The sequence below is a fragment of the Rhinolophus sinicus genome, linkage group LG02 (assembly GCF_036562045.2).
Source record: "Rhinolophus sinicus isolate RSC01 linkage group LG02, ASM3656204v1, whole genome shotgun sequence".
Taxonomy (NCBI): domain Eukaryota; kingdom Metazoa; phylum Chordata; class Mammalia; order Chiroptera; family Rhinolophidae; genus Rhinolophus; species Rhinolophus sinicus.
The window spans coordinates 73909409-73931374 of NC_133752.1; the positions used below are offsets into that span (position 1 = coordinate 73909409).

Below are 21966 nucleotides of genomic sequence, written 5' to 3' on the forward strand. Positions count from 1 at the left end.
TTCACACAATTCTGTATATCTTGAGAAATAAATAAGATAAAAACCTAAAGAACACATTTAAAGTTTTCAGTAATTACCACAGTGTCACACAGAGATGTGATTTATTTTTAGATTTGACCCAGCTGATCACTTCTGTCCCTTGAAATACATCTTCGCTTGGCTTCTAAGACACCACATTGCCACCTCAATGGCCACTCTTTCTCCATCTCCTTTGTTTTTCCTCATTTCTCCAACCTTAATCTGTCAGTATGAGGCTTTTAGCTATTACAAGTCTTCTCCACTGTCACTCCCTCCCTGGATGATCTTTTTATTTCCAAAACTACAGAGGCAGCTCAGACCTTTCCCCTAAGCTCTAGATGTCTAGGTCTCACTTCCAGGTCCATATCTCCAACTGGCGCCAATCGGATGTCTATGAAACACCCCAAGCGATCATATCTGAAGCTGCACTCCCGATCTGCCCTGTCTTTGCCCGTTCGGGCTGCTCTAACAAAATACCATAGACGGGTGGCTCTGGGAATTCCAAGATCAAGACACCTGCAGATTCAGTGTCTGGTGAGAACACTCTTCCAGGTGGCAGACTGCCAACTTCCTGTTGTATCTTCACGCAGCGGAGAACAGAGAGGGTTAGCAAGCTCCCTCGGGACTCGTAAGGGCACGGATCCCTCATGAGCTCTCCACCCTCATGCCCTCCTCTAGTCCTAATTACCTCCTAAAGGCCCCACCATCATCACGTTGGGGGTAGAGCTTCAACATGTGAATTTGGAAGGGATACAAATATTTGGTCCATGACAATTACCCCCCAAAACCTGCTCCACAGACTCACAGGCTTCTCCATCGCAATTCAGAGCAGCCTCAACCTTCCAGGTCCTCAGACTAACATCCTGAGAATCATCCTTGACGCCTCACTTTCTATCACACTCCACATGAAACCCCTCAATAACTCCTGTTGGCTCTACTTTGAAAATATGTCAAGAATCCAAACAACTTCTCACCACTTCCCCAGCTACCATGCTTGTTGGGGACGCCACCCTCTCTCTAACCAGATTTACCACAACAGTCTTTGTGACTGACGTCCCTGAGTCCAGCCCAGCACTCCTACAACCTATCCTCACCAGTCATCAGATGACGCCTGTAAAATGTAAGCCCGATAGTTTCCCTTGGCCGGGAACCCTCCAGCAGCTTCACATCTTAATTGGCGTGAAAGTCAAGGTCCCGTCAATGGCCTACCCAGCCCTGCGGGTTGTTTCACCACCTTCACCCCCACCTTTCTATCTGATCCCTATTACTCCTTCTCCCTTCATTCACCCCACTCTAACTATGCCGATATCCTCCTGCTCCTGGAACACTCCTTCCCCAAATGGGCACAACACTGGCCATCCTCCCACACCCCTTTCAAGTCTTGAGTCAAACACCAGCTGCTCTGTAAATTCTTCTCTGATTCCTCCCCCACTTTAAAATCATATCCCCTCCTTACAAGCTCCCCACCTGCCCGCTGCACTTTTCCATCCCTCTACTCTGGTTCATTTTTTTCTCCACAGCACTTACACCTTGTAACGTAAATTGTGTATTTTTTTGGTTACTGTCAAAAATCTTGACAATGGTTGCAAATCCCACAAACGCTTGGACTTTTGTCTGCTGTGTTCACTGCTGTATCCTTCGCACCTAGATGGTACTCAATAAATATGACTAATAAATAGATACAACCTCTGCCCAGCCACTTACTATCACCAACATTTTAAACTAATTTAATGTAAAACAATCCCATGATTATTATTATGTTGCTTCTGTCCTGAATCTTCCAGAATGATCTTTCCCCTCTTTCTTTCGCCTCCCCCTCCCACTCCGGTGCAAGCCGTTGTTTCTCAGTCTAGTTGTGTAGGACCCAGCTCCCTGGCTCATGCTGGTATTATGAGCCTTGCTCTCCCCCTCTGAAACACTCGGTCAGCCGCTCACAGCAGCTCATGCCAGCTCTCACCGGCTGCCGGCCACTCACGGTGTCCACCGGCCGTTCCTGGCAGCATACAGCAGCCCACGCCAACCTCCGGCTGCTCACAGCGGCCCAGCTTCAGGGAGAGCCATTGTTCACAATCTTAGCTGTAGAGGGCGCAGCTCACTGGCCCATATGGGAATTGAACCAGCGACCTCGGTGTTAGGAGCACGGTGCTCCAACCACCTGAGCCACCGGCCCAGTCCTAGAATGATTTCTAATTAAGCATCTCCCCCAAAAGCCTCACTCATCAGCCTGCCCCGTGTCCAATATTGGTCTTAGCTGTCTGTCCCTGCGGACAGGAAGGTCAAGAAAGGCCTATTGTGTGTGTTTTCTTTTCTTTACAAGCAAGAGAAGGCTTATAAGGCTCTAATCCAAGTCTTAACAATTATTACCTCTAAATGTTGAAATTTGTAGTGATGTTTACTTTTTATTCTCTTTTTGCCTGTCTTGTCATAAAAAGCCCACTATGATAAAAAAAAAAAAAATTGGAAATGACGCCCCCCCACCCCCATTCAAAAACTGAAAATAAAAGTAGGTGGGGCTACGGCTAAAATCATGCATTTGCCTTCCACAGCTCGGAGCAGTGTATCCAATGAAATCCTGAGGTCGCACACCTCCTCTCACCTCTGAACACACGCTAACTCAGGGAGCACCAGCAGTGGGCTGTGTGCCAGGGGTGGTTGTTTACAAACTTACATTGGTTTAGAACACAGTCTGATGTCACCAGATAATTTGGAGACAATTAACAACAAACCAAAATCATCTTTAAATTGATTGCTTAACGATACAGGTGGTTCACCAGATTTAAAAACAAGACGATGTTGGCTCAATATGCTGTTTATTTTTTTTATTTTGCCTAATCAGCAATCTGCACACAGCTTAGTGCCAATGTCTGGCCTATTTTAATCATTTCCCCCCTCTATTTAAACAATGTGCACTGCATTTTTTTTCACCTCCTAATCACAATTGTTCAAATGGTGAAAGTTGTTTTCAAGAGACTATATGGACCCAAGGGTGCAGCATTTATACGAGTCCACAGGAATAACTGCACTCAACTAACATTAAGTGAGCCCTCTTAATCTTATGTTCTAATAGCAAATATAAGTGTAATGACATTAATTAGAGCCAATAGTTTTTGAACACTTATTAGGTTGGTGCAAAAGTAATTGCGGTTTGAAAGGTTAAAATGCAAAAACTGCAATTACTTTTGCACCAACCTAATACTTTGGCCAAGCACTGATCTGAGTACTTCAAATTAATATACTCATTTAATCCTCCCAAAGCCTGTTATCACTATATAAAAGATGAAAACACAGCAGAACAGAGAGGTCAAGAAAGTCGCTTAAGGTCACACAGCAGTAAGTGGCAGAATTTGAATCCTAGCTCCAGGACCTAAACTCTTGTAACTCTGTGAGCTACCACTGGGTGTCTCCTGTACTTGCCATTGGTGTTAAGATGCTTTGTCTTTGGATATACTGCTCCCATTTCCCCTACTGTTCTTGCCCTCCTTTGCTGTCTGGAAAAGTCCTATTTAACCTCTAAAACTCATCTTTGGGAGACCATCCCTCATACTCCCAGGAGAATTAACCATGCTTTTTTTACTTTCTACCATCGTCTTTGTTCAGATGCTATTACATTAATGTGTAAATAAATAAATCTCCCACAATTTGACTGAATTCTATGTGAAAATGCATTTGATTTATACCTGAATTCTCCACGTTTAGTAAGTATCAAAAGAATGAATTAATTTACAAATTTGAGATCTTTCAGAGTTTATTTATTAATATAATAACATTTACTAAGTGCTTACTATTCTAGGTATGTGATATATTTTAACTCGTTTACTGCTTCCCATAACCCTATTGATGAAGGTCCCCATTTTGCAGATGTGGAGACAGAAAAATTTAAAAATTATTATCGCCCAAGGTCAGAGCTCCTAAGAACCAGAATTTGACCCTAGGCAGTCTGGCTCCATACTCACAGCCTCCCCAAGACACAGGTTCTGTACTAGACTCTCTGAGGTCCAGAGAACAGGTTCCAGTTCTTGCCCATAAAGATGCCACATGGAATCTACTTTTCTTTCTTCTTCACATTAATAGTGGGAAATGATCGCCTGAAGGACCGATGAGGGCAGGATCCTGTCTGCTGGGTTCACCCTGGATACACACAGGGCCTGTCATTAAAAAGGAAGCTCAATAGATATTTGTTGAATGATCAAAAATCATTTCTATTTAGCTTTAAAATGATTGGAATTTTTTTTACATATAATAGCACCAGGCACTGTTCAAAGTATTATATATATATATATTATTTTACCTTCAAAACAACTATATGAGGAAGGTATTCTTTTTTAGCCCTATTTTACAGAGGAGGAAACTGAGACACTGTGAGGTTCAATAACTTGCCCAAGATTACAACATTAGAATACTGAAGCCAGGATTCAAACTCAGGCAGTCTGATTCTAAAGTCCTATAGTTATAACAAATAACCTGTTATAACAACGCCAAACTGCGTGTTAACACAGCAGAAATGTATTCTCTCACAGTTCTTCTAGAAGCTAGAATTCTGATATCAAGGGGTTGGCAGGGCCATGCTCTCTCCAGAGCCACTAGAGAGTCCTTCCCAGACGTTGCCAGCTTCTGGTAGCCCGAGGCATTCCATGGTATATAGCAGCATCACTCCAATCTCTGCCTCCATCTTTGCATGGCCATCTTCCCTCTGTGTCTGTGTATCTCTGTCTTCACATGGCGCTCTCCCTGTGTGTGTCCAAACTTCTCCTCTTATAAAAACAACAGTCATAGTGGATTAAGGGACTACCCTACTCTAGTATGACCTCATCTTGACTTGATGACATCTGCAAAGTTATGACCTCATCTTGACTTGATGACATCTTCAAAGACCCTTTTCCAAATAAAGTCACATTCACAGGTATCAGGGGTTAGGACTCCACGGTGCCTTTTCTGAGGGGGACACAATTCAACGCATAACAGATAGCCTATATAGAACTGACTCCAAAGATATAGGGCACTGACTCAGTTTCTCTAATCACTTATCCTCTTTGATTGATACAAGATCTGCCAGTTCTTAAAGCACTCTTCTGAATAAGGGAAAGATTAAAGATTTGAGATTCAAGCGTTTCTTTACATACAAGGTAAAGAGAACACAACCAAAATGTAAACTTACTTAAGTAAAAGAGAAACTTTCTTTATCATTAAAAAAGTATTTCCCCAGAATGGAAGCCAGTAAGTATCTCAAAAAAATTTAAAGAAAAATGCTCATAATCTACTTACCTTCCACTCTCTTAACTTATTATACACCTCCATTTCTTCCATTTGAGGTAATATCTTTGACTTTTGACCAATGAACAATAATTAAACAATATTCTATAATAGTGATCTATAATCATTTGCTATTTTATTTTTAAAACTCGTAATAGAAGTGCCCATTTCTTTTGAAAGCTAATGATTCTTTGGGGTCTACAGCTAATGATATAAAATTACATGCAACCTTCAAATTTTGATTAACAAAAATTAGCCTTCAAGAAAAATGTAAATGAAGTACATAATTATTCAAGAAAATGGATGTGTTTCAAATTTCTCCCATTGATAGCTTCCCTATTCTTCCAGAATCTAGTGTCAAACTTATACGTTCAGGTTACATCAATAGAGCTTTGTTCATCTGGTAATCAAGAGAAATATATTCACCACACACTGCAGCCTGATTTTCTCTGTATGCTAGGAAAGCAACCAGAAATTTCCAAAACAGGCTAATTCAGAATTTAAGCCATTTAAATAGACTTGGGAAAATTCTCTGACCTGAACAACTGTTAACCAACCTACTACTCAGGAAATATTCTTTGAAATGGTTTTCTTGGATAACATCACTGATAAATAAACACATTTTGCTAGCATCATGTGGATGGCAAAAAGGGCCACATAAGTTGACTTAACTCATTTTAAATATTAAAATATAGCATTCAGTTCGGGATGCACTGTAGGCAGAAGGTACTCAAAGCAAACGTAGTAAGGAAAATGGTACTTCCTCAAATCAAATCTTTGACCTGAAATTTGTTCTGCTTTCTTGTATTCCATCAATTATCCTGACTCAAATAGAAATGCAAGTAGTAACAGGTTATTCCAAAGGACAGTTCCATTATATTGGAAGAAACAAATAACCTATATTTTTTAAAAATATAAATCAGCCTCCCTCTAGAAAAAGATCATTATTAACAGGGAATAATATAGCAAGTAAAATTGTGTTTTAGTACTACACCACATTACAGTGTAATTTTCAGGCTAATATATTTACAGAGCATTTGAGACCACCAGTTGCTCACCTCTGACGACTAGAGCTTATCCTCTGTAATTATACCGAGCATATCCTCGGGACAGAATATGCAATGATTAGAGAACAAACTGATTTTTTCCTAAAGACAACCATCACAACCCCAGTTACATCCTTTAAAAGTATATTATCACCCTACAGAATGTAGAAATTTCCTTTGTTTAAGAAAGCAATCAGAAACAAAAAACACACAAAACCATTACAATTACAAGCAAATATGGTTTGTGCTTCTGACATGAGTGTGCTCACACTGGTTGGTCCTTAGACACCCTCTACCCTCCTGGGGAATTCCCGATTTTGCAATCTAGCAGCTCTTCTGTCTTCGGGAAATAACTAATTTGGGGGAGTGGGTGGGGAGTTCGCATTCACATTCACTGAGTGCCTTCCTCAATATCAAGTTCTGTCCTCGGCATCTATATTCAGACCAATCCTATCACCTGCTCTAGCTGTGTGCCCTGGGACAAACTTGGTGAGCCTCAGCTTCCCCACCTGTATTTGAGGATAATTAATTACAGCAGCTACCTCACACAGGTGACGGGCCAAATGGTATCCTCCATATAATGCCTTTGTCACAGTGACCACTGTCTAACAGTACGTGCTCAATAAACATTAACCCTTATAATTTCTATAGGATCCTCCCACAGGATCAAATCCCAATATATAAGTTTTCCAAACCTATCAAACTATGATCTGAGGCATCAAACACACTGAGGAACTGTCTTCCACATTTTCTGAAGATAATAAAAGAGGAGGGCAGAGGTAACAATAAAAATCAAGACTATGTAGTCTAACACAAAGCATTAAAAACTTACTACCAATCACAAATATCACCCCTCAGCCTTTCCTAAAAGAATTATCTTTTAAAATGTTTTAATCCTAAATAGTATGTAAGGTATTGATCAAGGACTATCTTCTATAGCACAATAACAAATGTGGAGTTTATCTAGATGTCTCGTCCATCTGCTGGCCATTTCAACAACTGGAAATCAAGAAAGGAAATATCTTGATCACTGTATAGCAGGCATTTTCATATATTATCACAGTAAACCCTCCCAACCAGGTAAGTATCATTCTAGCTATTTCACAGATGGAGAAACTGTGGCTCAGGAAGGGCAATCACCTATCCCACGGCATGGCCCAAATTAAAATTCAGCTCTGTCTAGATCTAAAATCTATGTTCTCTTTAGAACAGCATGAATAAGGCAAAAGAAAGGTTAGGTCCCCTAGTTGCTTTCTTGTGAGGGTACATTCAACAAAACAGATATGAAAGGTACCAGTTTTTGAGGACATCCCAATGAAGATAAATTTTTTACCAAATTATTTCATCTCTAAAGCAGAAGTTAGTAATACACACAGCCCAAAACACGCCCCACATAGCGCATACCCAATCCACAATTTTATACTTGTCTGGATCCGTGTTCATTTCACACAAAAGAAAGCTTTTGAAAAGACAGGAACCTAGTATCAGATTCAGGTGAGTGGCACCTATACCTTCCCCAGCTATTGGGGTCTGTGCCCTCTCCACCCCTCAGAGATTGCACTGAGGTTAGGACATACCTGGAGCAGCTTCGGTCCAATACAAATTCAGGTTCTAAATGGACAAGGCAAGACTCTTTGGGTCATAATACCTGGGCTCATGAGGACACAAGACCAGTTCTCTCTCTCCTTTTCTTTCTTTTTTTTTTTTTTTTAGATCACACTCTATCGTGGTAAAACATATATAACAAAATTTACCATTTTAACCATTTTTAGGTGTATACTTCTGTGCCATTAAAGTACATTCACACTGTCGGGCAACCATCACCACCATTCATCTTCAGAACTTTTTCATCTTCCCAAACTGACACACTGGACCCCTTACACAGTAACTCCCACTACCCCCGCCCCCCAGCCCCTGGGAACCACCATTCTATTTTCTGTTGCTATGACTTTGACTATTCTAGGGACCATAAGGACATTCATACAATATTTGTCCTTTTGTGACTGGCTTCTTTCACCAAGCATAATGCCAGTTCTCTTTTGCTCCAAGTCGGTCTCTTTGAAGAAACACCCTGAAAAGCACGTCCTCTAGAAGAGATAAAAATGAACACGTGAGAATTGTTTTGACCCCATTTACTCATTGCTAAAAGAATATAAAAACACTAAGGACGGTTGAGGAGCAAGAAAAGCGAGAAAGCCAGCAAAATCATCCATAATCCCACCGTGAAACCACTCCATTTTCATTTCTACTCGTTCTTTTCTAATCGTTTGCTTTATGCAGATGAAATCTGTATAATTACATCACATTGGGTATCCTCCTTCTATAACTTAGCCATCTAGCAAAACGATGTATCGCCAAGCATTTCAAAAATTAACTGTCATGGTCAACACTAAGGAAAAATAAATGTGCTTTCATGAAAACTTGTAGCCACCAAGCTCTCTTATGGTAGAAATAAGATAAAACTGCCTGAAGCTTCACTATGATATAAGGAAACTGTTCTTGGCAAGACAGTTTCATATTGTTTAATAGTTGGTGCAGAAAGAAGATAACAACTTCACAAACTTTCATACAAAATCATTTAAATGTTAAGTAAAAATGTATATAAACCCCAAATGTAGCCATCCATCCTACTAGTATATCTCTCAGTGGAAAACAGCATAGCAACATCTAATAAAAATCCTGTTTCATTTACAGGAAATAAAAATAATAATGCCACAAATCAACATTCTCCCCAGTTTTGTTTTGTTTTGTTTTCTAATTGATTTTTCTTGCAATCCACATGTTCTCAGTACTAAAAGGGGGGAAAATAAAATTCAATAAAACTCCACGTCTTATTTTTGTTTCTTATTTTTATTTCTGGCTTGTAAATATATATATATAACAGCAGGATCTAGTACCAGGAAAGGAAAATGATTTAACCTGAAATAAAACTCAAGCCAGCAGGAGATGGCTCTGATCGGGAGACAATTATATGTAAGTTGATGGAATGCAAGGCTTCCTTTATTTATTTTAGTAGAAATAACCTCAAGTCCTAGAAAAAAAAAAGACATTTTTAGAAAACGACACTGACCCAGTTGCTAAGTCTCATGAATAAGAGCAGTGAGTGTTACTTTTGTTGCACCACTGCAGGAAATAAACTTTTCGTACATTTTCTGCTCTAATCATTGGAATACGTTTCATTTGAATGCGGAAGGTTTCTTCCCCCTGATTTTGGGATACTAGATGATTGATAGCATAGAGATCCTGTCCACAGTAATGTTACCCATCATATCCACTGTTCATACTAAACTTCCTGTCTCATTTACGGAGAGCACAAACACCATGAAAACAGAGCAGCCCGACAAGGGGGACCCAAAATGACCAATCACCCTGAATGGAAAGTCTCACTGGGCACCAATGGAAAGTAGGTGCCCAGAACTAGAAGGGACACGAAGCCCAAATTCTCCCTTGCACTCAGGGCCTGGTTCCCTCCCTGGGTGGACTGTTTCTGGGTTGTTCCATTTATAGCTGCAGCTTCTTTTAAGCCTCTTCTCAGTGAAGACCCCCTTGCATCTTTCTGGAAATTTCCACAAGCACAAAAAAATCTGCAGCACATGATAGGGGCCTCCTCTTACACCTGACAACTGAGCCCAATGCTCTTTTACTCGCAATTATTCTACCTACATAAATATTCTTTTCAAAAAGACTCATCCAGGGCTCTCCTTCAAACGCAAATCTTCCGTGAGCTGGCCCCACCTTCTCCCTTCACAGTTTGCGGTGCCACACTAGGACCATAATGATTATCACAGAATGAAACTCTTCAAAAAGACAGACCCAGCTCTGACTTCAGGAAGGACCAAAACTAAACATACCGCAACCAAAAGGAAATCTGAAAGTCACAATTTTTAAGTCGGGATTAAGATTCCAAACTGTCCTGAAAACCCAGTGTAGTGTAACCACGCCTGACCCCAAGTTTATTTTCTCATACCTAGTGCTCACCTGTAGCAACTCCTACAGGTCAGTTCCTTCTCCCTGCTTCTATTTCGGGTCAGCTGACATCCAAGGCAATGTCTAAATACCCAAAAGAAGATAGAACGAAGTCATAATCAGAACAACTCGAGTCAGAAACCACTCTCTGGTAAATGGATTGAGGCAAATGCATAAAACGGCTTGAGTGCCATGTGACATTACAACCAGCTCTTTCCTGAATGCAGCAAATGAGCAGTGACCTCCAGGACTCTAAATGCCATTTACCTTTGGACCCAAGTCAGTGGGACTGAACAGCTAGGCACAAAGCATAAGAGAGACATGAGAAATCCTGTCTCCACCAAAGATCCCACATCCTCTACAACGGTCAGAAAGCCACTGAAGGGTGAGTAGAAGGTAAGGAGTGGAGAAGTCTCCATCAACGTGAACCACTCTTTCAGGTGTACACAAAACAGTACCCTTAGAGCTGGGTGTCCAAGGTGTGCACCAAGAAACACTCGTTCTGGGAAGACTATGCAAAATGGGCCCACAAACAACGCTGGATTAAATTAAGTGAATCATTTTCTTCTCAGCAGAACTTCTTGAATATGTTACTGGGAAGAGAAGATGAACTTGATGGCAGAAACCTTTATTCACAAGATATTTCCAATCTCTCGGGTTCCAGTGAACACACTTTGGAAACACTGCTTTAGAGGCCATGGAAGTAAGAGCTGAGGTCTGAATAAACAGGCACAGTAGTAAGATGACATCAACCCAACGTTCAGAACTACAAGAGCAGTAGGGCTCCTTGAAGAGATGTTTTAAAATGAGGCCTTTTGCACCATTCTCTTGGCCGGCGATGGCTCCTCTCCACGTCACGATCTTGAAATAGCCATCACTTACTGTCACTCAGGACGCAACTTAATAGTCACCTACACAGACCATTTAATCTAAAGGAGCCCATTAGGCATTTCGCATCACATCACCCACCTCTATTTTCTTCATAGCACCTCCCCCCAAGACAGCAGAGGGTGTTTTACTCACTGCCATATCCATAGGGCCTACTGGCCCCATAGCAGGTGCTGAATAAGTATATGCAGAAAGAATTAGTAAATGAAGTATTCTAGCTCTACTTCCCGCTGGCTTGGAGAAATGATTAGGTAAACATCTGGTTACATTTAATTTCAGTTCCATATGATTTATTATTTCAAATAAAGATGCCATGCTCACGTTACAGTTGCTCACTTAAATGGCATCTGCATTTCCTTTGGACACGTATTTTCAGACTGAGCCACTACAAAACAACAAACTACATATTTTTGAGTCATTCCAGAAACAATAGTGGATTTAAAGTAAGCTCCTCCCCTTGACCTTTCTAGAATTTGGACACAAAACCACAAAGTTAACTGGCTCTTACGTTAACCAAACTCATCCCGACCTCATTAAAATCCTGCTATAAGACCATATCATCATAATTGCGGATCGACTCTCGGAGAAACTGGCTGCTCAAAATATCCTGGGGCATATTTATTAAAGCCTCCAATGATAAAATTCCTTTTCATTTATATATTCTTTGACAGATGTTTATGGAGCATCCAGGACTCCTTAAGCACTGGGAACACAGATGGAGAAGCAACAGTGCCCTCCCTCCAGAGGCTTACAGACTAGAAGAGAAGCAAGCAAGGAAAGTAAAGGGTGGCAATGCAGTGTGACCAGAGGTGTGATGTGAGGCGCTCACAGTGAGAGCAAGGAGAACCAGCTGCCCTGTGAGGATGTGCCCCAGTCATGTTCCAACTGTGGGCCCCAGCTCAGCAGTGTCGCCTGGAAAGTGATCAGAAGTGCACCCTTTCATCCGGCCACACCACACACATACGGAGTCAGACATTCTGAAGGTGGGGCCAGCAATGTGTGTTTTAACAAGCCCTCGGATCCTTCTGACACACACTGAGGTGGATGATGATTAAGCTACTTCCTGAAGGAGGATCAAAAGTCGAGCAGGTAAAGAACAGAAAGGAAGCATGGCTGCAGGCGATGAGAACAGAGGAGAAAAGGTTTCCTCGGAAGGCCAGAGAAACGTTGGCATGTGGTAAGAACAGAGTGGCTCGAGCTCAGAGCATGAGGTAGAGGACAGCAGGTCATGCAGCAAGCACGTCAGAGGCTGGGTCTTCATCCTCACTGCAGTGAGGAGCCCCTGGAGGCTTGGGATGGACATGCCCAGGCCTGCAGAAGATTGCAGATCACCTTGGAGGCCCTGTAGGGAACAAACACAGAGGCCACGGAGGAGGCAGCTGTAGACTCCGAGATGTGAGGTGATAGTGGTGGGACGGAAAGTGGGGGTACACTGTCAGAAACAGCAGGGGTCCAAAAGGGAGCTGGGAGTCAGGGGTGCCTTACACAGCCACAGAGATGGGGGTACCAGGTGTGCTGTGGGACAGACTGACCATCCCTTCCCCTGGCACACCCCCTATACTCAAACCAGGCAAGTGCTGCTCTGGGAAACACTGAGTACTTCTCCTTCTGGTAGCACACATCCCATTTTATCGGAGTTAGTTCTTTAGCTATCAGTCTTTCCCGACAGACTGACAGCTTCCAGCAGGTAGAGGCAATGGCCATCCTGGTCCATTTCCACATGCAGCCTTTGGAGCAACGCCAAGCACTTGGAAAGCCAAATGAATGAATGGAGCTGGAAGGCCACTGAGAGGCCACTGCTCTCATTCAGGACAGAGAGGACTGTGTCATGGGGAAGGAATTAGAAAGCTATGGCAACTGAACGCCTTAATTTTTCTCTAGTCTGTGGATACCTTCAAATCACTGAATCTTTACAAGTCAATCATGTTATGAAAATTCAATAAATGTGATCTGTTGAGTGGAATCCACGAGCTCAACTTCCTATGGAAAATCAGCAAGAACCATGGTTTGAGTGCTTTTGCAAATGAATGCAAGACACAGTTCTATGCCCCCTAAGAGAGACTGCCACCTCATGGAGGTAAATTTGCTTTCTTTTGTTCTCAGGACAGCTCTGCAAAGCCTCGAAGTAGACGATGGAGACATTTCAAATCCCACTGACACAGGCTATGTCTTCGCTTTGATTTTTAGAAATGATTTCAAGCAGGCAGAATGTTGTGACCCAATTACAGAGCATTTTGGAAGCAGCAGGCACCTAAGTTGGGGGTGGAGCTGGTGGGCGTAGAAGGAAGTTTCTAAGCAAGCACTACCACCTGCCTCTCAATCCTGCCCGGAATTTTATAGAGAAGGGAGCTGTGACAATCAGGAAGTCATGCAACATCTCCTCTGACCTGCTTCCTGTTTTCTCACCGTTCCCAAAATAGACAGAGCTAAGGAAAATCATAAATATATTTCTTAGCCCTCTAGGGGGAGGTTCATTAGGGGCATAAATTTGGGTCCATGGGGGAAAAAAAGGATGAAAGGCAAAGCTATCGAACGTCTTGGAATCCTGAGGTGAAAACAGTGGAAAATAAAACCCATGGACAAAAAGGAACCACAGAAACAAAAACTGAGGCCAGTTCTTACACTAAAGCTTTACTGCAAGGTGGCACCACAAGTTCAGCTGCCCTCGATTCTCCCACGATTCTCCCAACTCAAGCTCTTTAGAGTCAAAAGTTAAAGTTTTTCCTTAAAATGAAAAACAGTAATAACTGTTAAGGTGTATCCTCATGCCAAGTCTAGTTCGTGTGTCGTATATTAAGTCATGACAACCGTATTATACGGGCATCATTAGTATTCCTATGTATGGATGAGGAAACAGGCACTGTGGATTCTGTTGCCCAAGTAAAATTCCATTGTCAACAGCTACACGGCTATGAAATTGCAGAGCAGTCCTGGAACCCTAAGAGCCTGGCTCTTCACTACCAAATCCCCACTCTCTCCGCAGAGGGCTGCCCTCTGCATGCACTGGAGGGGGCTAAGTAGCACCCATGGCCTCTGCTCACTACAGTCATGACAATCAGTAATGTTTCCAGATATTGCCAAATGTTCCCTGGAGGGCAAAAATGGCCACTGCTATAGTGATTTGAAAGACCAAAGCTCCAGGTCTCTTATAGAAACAGTGGCAAAGACTAGGTGTTGAGTAGAATAAACCGGCTACATCAGTCATATTGATGGGAGGAAAAATGGAAAAGGAGACAGCTGAAGAGTTTTTTCTAGTAGAGTTTCAAACTAGGAGTAAGGCATCCCTACTCCAGCAGACTGAGGCCGGCCCCCCTTCTCTCCATTCCCTCAGAACCTCACACAGAGGCCTCTACTACAGCACCTTATAACCAATGCTGTGGTACATTCCTCTCTGTCTTCCTGAACTTCACACGGTGCCTGGCACAAAGTATGTGCTCAATAAACATTTGCTGAACAAAGGCATGAATAAATGAAACAGAGGTTTCTGGGTGTCACCAAATGAATGCATCTCTGTCTTCAATAGGGATCTGGAAAAGGTATAAATAAATAAAACTTGGTTCTTGGGGAGAATAAGAGGTTCAAATCAGATCACTAGAAGAATCTGAACTTCAATCAGTGCTTCTCAAAGTATATATACCCCCGAATTCACTGTGGGTCCATACCATGTGTGTTATGTTCAGAAATCTAGTTGTATTAGTTCACTAAGGAACAACTCAATTTGAGAAACCAAACTCATGCTAAGGAAATACTAATTTATTCACTTCCACAAATAAATAGTACTGCCTGGCAAATTGGGATACTCAGTGTGGCAGGTCCCCTGATTCTCTTTTGCCCAGGACAAAAGTCTACTTTGGAAACCAATGGAAGACCAGAAGATAAGAATAGAGCCAGCACCCAGAGCGTGCTGGGTGGTCCCAAGGGGAGGCCCCATTATCCAGACCCACTACTCTAGCAGCCGGAAATCTCAAGTCAGCCATGAAGCTGCTGGAGAAGCCCAGAAATCATCACCTTGCCTTTTCCCAGTCATCAGAAACCTCTGTCATCCCAACAGTACCTCACGATTGGCACGTGACAACCAATCAGTTTCAATTTACAATAGAAACATTTTAGCCTGGAATCTTCCCAGAGAGATTCAACACAGCAATCCCTCGTTTGAGACATATTTAGCAATTATATTTGCATTTTCCTACTACTCAATTTGCGTTCACAGGAAAGACATGCACATTTTGAAAATGGATGAAAGGTGAATTTTCACCTTCTCCCACAAATGCTGAATTTAGGAAGGTTTCATGGTGTGGTGGAAAGAACACTGGCTTTGTTTAGGCCTGAGCAAGTCCTTTAACTTTTCTGAGCCAAGCTTTCCTCACCTATAAAAGGGGAAGGAAGAAGGAGGTAGCCCAAAAGAGTAAATGAAATGTTTCCTGTATAGCACCAGGTCAAGTTGGCCCTTAACAAATAAATGTTATTGCTTTTTCCTGTCAGTCCCTCAGCAACTCATAGACTCTTCTGTACTGACTACAGTTCCAGGGCAAGCATCATTGTTTACTGTGCAGCCTTCAGTAAAAAGGACCTCAGTTTCCTTATCTCTAAAATGGGAACAGCACCATAGTGTTTTGTAAGAATTAAACAGAGTAACAGCTATCAAGCTCCTAGTACAAAATAAGAGCTCCACAATAACATTAACAATATATTATTCTTATGACCAGTGAGATCCAGGTATCACTAAGCACAGATTTTTACAGTATTATCTGTAATACGTGATATTCTTAAGCTACTATTTAAAACTCAGAAATAATACGGGTTTTGCAATTCCATGAGAAAATTATTCTTAAGCTCCCTCTAGAGACTCATCGAGGCTCACCCTGGAGGGTATGATACTGCACAGGTCCAAAGCAAGCTGACTATTACACAACCCTTTGTTCTATGGCTTTGACTCCATCAGCATTTCCTAGAATCACTAACCCCCAATTGCTACAGTGCGCTGTTTTGATAGAAAGAGGCCTGCATGCAAAGAAACAAACAAGATCCATCATTTTGAGGTCTGCTGAAATTCACATTTCAATCCCTTATCCTTTCTGCTCTCATCTTTCATCTTGGCACTTTCCTTGTCATTTTTAGCCTATAATTCAAAAATATTAGCTGGTTCCCAAAAGCATTTTCAAAACTAGCTTCTTCTCAGTTTCTAGGACCCTGGGTCTATACCAATGAGCCTACACTCCTGGAAGGCCCAGAGCACCATCAGCCGACAACAGGCTCCAGTTCGGCCTCGCCTTCACCATTCAACTGACCCTGAGGGGAGGGCTCTCTACATCTTAGGCCTGGATACCAAGACTTATCAATTTCATGAACCATTAAGCTGCCAAATAAAAATATTCCCATCAATTCATAAAAAAAAAAAATCTTCCCTCCAAATAGGAAGGGTATAATCTCAGAGAAAGGGACACATCTCTTCATTTGAACACAATTATGAAATATTCACTATGTCGTCATCATTATCATTTTGAGAAGGACAGTGAAAATGTCACCCACAGACCATGGCCCACGGGTACAACACTGCACTTTGCATATATTAGGTCCTCAGTTACTTTCAAATTGCAGAGAACCTAAGCTCTGATTCACTGGGCAGCAGTTTTGTAAATGCTACATCCCATCCACCCAGGAATACTGCACCTTCCTTCAACAAAAGCATTTCCCTTCACTCTCTGGACCTCTGCAAGTTTTCCCCAACCTCATCCTCCTAGGTGCACACTTCCAGCTCAGTTCCAAAACTGCATTCTTTTCAGCCAACTTCAAAGGGAAAAAGCAGAATCACTCTTCCTCCCACTCCCAGCATTCCTGAAGCACACTTTCCAGTAGAATTACACTTCAAAACCCTCAGTTATTACCTAGCAGACAAAATTTTGCAAGACTTCTACAAGAGGCAAAGGCCAGAATGGTTCATTTTATGTGTATTTTTTATAACCACTATCAAATCATTAATAAACAAGCAGGAAAAACTTTAATCATAATTCCTTACTAGTCATTTTTTTTCCATGCTCTCTTCCCACCTTTGTCCATATGAATCTGTATACTTTATACATCAATAAATTACACATTGGGACTTTCTTCCTGATGATGAAAGCAACGTGTTCCGTGCTTAGAAAACTGGGTAAGACACACATATTATGGAAATAAGATGATGTAAAAAGAGAATGTCTCCTGTAACTCTACACCCAGAGGCCTGTCATACACATCCAGGCTGCTTCTTGCCAAACTGTGATGACTTGACTTTCCACCCTCTCTGTCCTGATAGCCCTCATCTTATGTTTAGAGTTAATGCTCCACTCCCTGCAGGGGTCTAGTAAACTCTGGAGCCTGGTTATGATTACAAGCACCAGACTCACTGTCCATTTATTATCAACTATTGAAGTGCAGATAACAACTCTGGATTCTCCTCATCTGCCTCACTTAGAGGTTAATGAGGCTGAATTTTCTGAGCATCTTGAAAGCAAAGTGCACTAAAAACATCAAATGGGCTGGGTTTCCTTTGCTCTCTGCCCCATCATCACAGCTTGTCAAAAAAAAAAAAAAAGAAAAGAAAGAAAGAAAAGGTCATGATCTTGCCAACGATGTGTGAGCACATTCCGACAGCCATCGCTCTTACTACTGCAAGCAGCAGACCATGGCACCAGCCCAATACCGGGGTGGTGCTAACATTAAGTGATAATGATGTCAGTCCAGACCAAGGGGTGCATTTCTGATCAAGGGCTGAAGAGAGAGGACAGGGACATGGGAAAGGCTTGCCCAAATGTCATGTGGGTGGGCCCCAGCAACCAAGGCACAGGACACCCTCCTCTGCAGACCCTGCAGAGCCTTCTGTCTCAGGCTGCCCAAGAGCACAGTCTCCCTCTCTGAAGATGCTATCAAACAGTTTCAAGTATCTAATGTGCTTTACCCAAATTTAATATTACCTTATCTCCTACCTAGTCTTGGCCGGGCCACAAAGAGTTAATTTTATGACAACCATACTTTGACAAATAAAAACTAAAAGGGGGGTAAGAATTGGCCAAAAAGGAAGGGCCTTCAACAAAGGCAGGCTAGACTTAGTGAAACCAGAAATTGGCTTCATCTAATGGCTTTAAATGAAGCCCTGCCTCCTCAAAGAGCTGTATACCACCCGCAGACTGGGACAAGAAGAACCCGTAACAGACACCCAGAGGGTACACTTTACAGCAATTCCCCCATTTTACAGATGGAAAAAACTGAGGCCCAAAAAAGTGAACTGACTTCCACAAGGTCACACAATAAATTAAAGTAGCAGAGAAGCCGAGACCAGAGAGCCCAGAGAGCCCAGAAGGCAAGTCTTAGGGCTCCCTGGATGGTGGTCTTTCCACCAAATCCTACTAGATCCTTAATTATGGAGAGTCTTTCAGTCTGTCTCTGACAAACCATTTCAATGGAGAGAAATGCCATCTACACATATCAACACGCAGAATATGAACTAATAACACATTAAAATCAAAATGTGTAATCTGGATTTATCTTTGTTACATTTAAGTTTATTTGTTTGTAGTACACCATTGTTGAAAATAAATTAACACAAAACAGTTTTTAAATCTGGATGGAAGCTTCTTAAAAACATTTAAATCATTCCGAAGAAAGGCTGTTCCAATCAAACCTAAGTATAAATAACAAATCAAAGATGTTTTATTATTATTGAATGAAACCAGTTGAAAATATTCTCATATGAGATAAAACTTTGAAGTTCTATTGTTGTGCAAATAACTGTCCACCTTCTCAGAGGAGTTTTCTTTGGTAGCTGACATTTATGTCAAAGATACTGATATATAAAATAATACATGTAAGGAGTTTAATATCAGACTTGACATATAATAACCATTGAACAAATGCTAGTTTTTTTAACTCAGGGTAGGAAAATAAATATCACCCTCATAACTAGTAAAACCTTACTATACTTTCCTAAAAGTCTGTCCTAGACCCCGGGAGAACTTAAGGCGTTATATCATCAGGGTATTTTTTTTATTTTAAAAGTGTAACTGAAAAAGGCACAGAGACATTATATTTTTTCTTAAAAGACAAATTCAGATATCCTGAAATCAGGGAAATCAACATAACACTATTCCAACATTATCGCAAGGTTTTCAGTAGTAATTGCTTCTGTAACATTCAAAAAAAAGAATTCAATATTTGTTATTGTTTCTCTGGTAGCAGGAAAAGAAAAGTCATCAAAAGTTGCAACATGACATAAAAAGAGTAACAGTTTAAAAACATTTTATCTTTGTACATGTGGATTCTTGCAATGTTTAATAGTGTTTTCCTAAATAATTGTGTCATCAGTATTCACATTACTCAAGTTAAGTGTAAAACATCCATCTTTTACACTCAAGCTCATCAAGCTTTTCCGCTACCACTTTATAAAAGTTTCAGAAAGTGGAATCGTGCTAGCTCCGTGGAAGCGAATTATTTAGTCCAAAAGTAGACTTTGGAAGAGAGAATAATAGTATAAGATATAAACACCTTCCCTAGAAAAGGATCTCAACTTTAGAGTCCTTCTCGAAGGCTCTGAGCAAATATCTAGGGACATCCCCCAATTGTTGAAGACCCTGAGTGTCACAGTGAGCCAATGACAAAAGGACAGCAACAGAAATCTTGCATCTGTTCCCCCCGGTGTTCTGACTACCAGCCCATTGTACTCTACTGCCACCTGTGTTCTCTCAACATTTTCCCCAGCGGGGAGGTTCCTCAACCTCTTGACCAATGTCATCCTTTCAAAAGTGCCATTTCTAGGAGTCTACAAGTTACCATAAACAAGTGTTGAAAAAAATATTGCTTTCAAGCTACAAACTGAAAATACAACAAAGCTGCTGCCTACATTCAGAAAGAAATTCCCCCTCCGGGATTCCGTCTATTCCTGAAAGTCCAGCTATGCGAATTCAGATACTCTTAATGAACGTGGCCATTTGAGGACAAGGTTTGAAATATAAATCCATGACAAGGCGGGGGCGTGGGGGGGATATCAAGAGATTTAAGAGACCCAAAGACAGAACAACAAATCAGGATGCCACTGTTTGTTTTTTAAATCAGTGAAATATTAAAACAAACGATAAACCAATGCCAACCTCACAAAGTTTCCTCATTTCTTGGAATGCAAACACCACTGCTGGTATCACTTTATGACAATCCTTCAGGTATTTCACCTAAGTCATCAGGCGCAGTGTAAAGCCAGTGTCTGAGCGACTTCCTAAACAAAACTGTGCGCCCAGTCTTGTTGGAACTTCCGACACTGACCTTATTCTCCTCTCAATGTTAGCCGTCCCCAACCCCTCAAGCCATCCAAAAACGTTTGTGACAGTAGTGGCTCTAAAAATTGAGCAGAACTTGACTACAAAACGGCCACAACTCTAAATCTGATTTCTCCAATTTATTATTATTATTTTATTCAAGTCCCGCGCTCCTTCGGCCCTTCGCCTCTGACTCAATTATCTCTCTTCACCCATTGTCGAGATCACCTTTCATTGTTTCTAAGGGACTCCGCATCCTACCCTCCGTAAATAGCACGGTTTTCATCGCACAAATGTCATTTCTAGCGTTCAACCCTCCATTCCGTCCGGAGGGCAGCAGAGGGGCTTTCCGGACCCAGTGGTCAGCTTTCCTGATTCCGTCCCCTTCGAACAGCCATTTTCTAGTTAAAACGCTCTCTGCTTCCGAGGGGGAAAATGAACTTTTCCCCCTTTGATCTCGCAGAGTCTGGTCTCTGAAACCTCCAAGAAGCCAGCCCCGTCTCCAACTCCCCGGCAAGAGTGCGCTGCCTCCTCGGAAGGGTGAGCCCAGCCGCAACGCGGAGGCCGGTTCCAGGGCAAGGGGGTGTGCGTTCTTCCCGCTATCGCCGACCCTCACTTTTCCCCTCCGCAGCCCCCACCCGGGCGTACCCCCTCCAATCCTGTCGCTCCCACCCCAGGCCCTGCCAAGCCCGGGCTGCCGAAGGGAAGAGGGAGCCGGGAAGCAGGGAGGATGCAAGTCAAGGAGTGAGCCCGCAATAGCCGTGCCACCCGGCCCTACGGCGAGGGCGCAGGGCGCACGGGACTCAGCAGCGGGTGCCCGCTGCAGATGCGGCGGCAGCTGCTGCAGCTGTGGCTACGGCTGGGCGGGCGGCAGTGGCCGCGCAGCCCCCGGGGCCGGGAGGAGAGGATCGGCCGCCAGGGCTAATCGCAGCCACTCGCCGCACGCCGCTGCCGCTGCCGCTGCCCGGGTCTCTCTCCAGCACTCCCGAGCCATCCCGAGATCCAGGGCAAAAGCAAGGAAGAAAGCGAGGCTCACCCGCGGTGCGCGCGACGCTCGCCTAGGCTCCGACGCCCGGCAGCTATGCTCCAGTCCCGCCCTCCGCGGAGCGCCCGGATCAGCTGCGGATGCAGCGCTCGAGCTTCCTACTTGAGACCAGTACGGATCCGGCGACTGAGCATGCCCAGTGCCGCTCCGCGAGTCCCGCGCAGGGAGCTGCGCCGGGGAGATTCCACTTCTCCAGGCTTTGGTGGCGGCTGCGCGTGGAGCCTAGAGGGGCCCCGCCCTGGCGGGGGCCAAACGGGAGAAAGGCGGGGCGGAGAGCGGGCCGGTGAAGTGGGGGCGGGCCGCGCTCCTAGTGCGACCCCTGCAGGCAGAGGCTGCGGGGCTTCCGTACCCACGGTCCACAAATCGTCTGGGCAGATGGCAAAGGAGGCAAAGGGGGCCAGGGTGTGGAGACCCAAAAGCCGGGTATAATGTAGGGTCTCAGCTTCCACTCCCTGCATAAGAACGTAGGAAA

General features: G+C 43.0%; 1 protein-coding gene across 13 annotated transcripts in view; it reads right to left on the reverse strand.

Annotated features, from left to right (window-relative positions):
- APBB2 (amyloid beta precursor protein binding family B member 2) overlaps positions 1 to 21683 on the reverse strand; it is a 331632-nt gene extending 309949 nt beyond the window's left edge. For 4 of the 13 annotated variants that reach the window (XM_074324595.1, XM_019751899.2, XM_019751910.2 and 1 more), the window contains exon 1: positions 21486 to 21680. The gene's annotated coding sequence lies outside the window, so the exon portion shown is untranslated. Of the gene's footprint in view, positions 1 to 21485 lie in introns of all 13 variants that reach the window. The other 9 variants (XM_074324599.1, XM_074324598.1, XM_019751905.2 and 6 more) reach the window with 4 other exon arrangements.
- Positions 21684 to 21966: the final 283 nt, after the last annotated feature.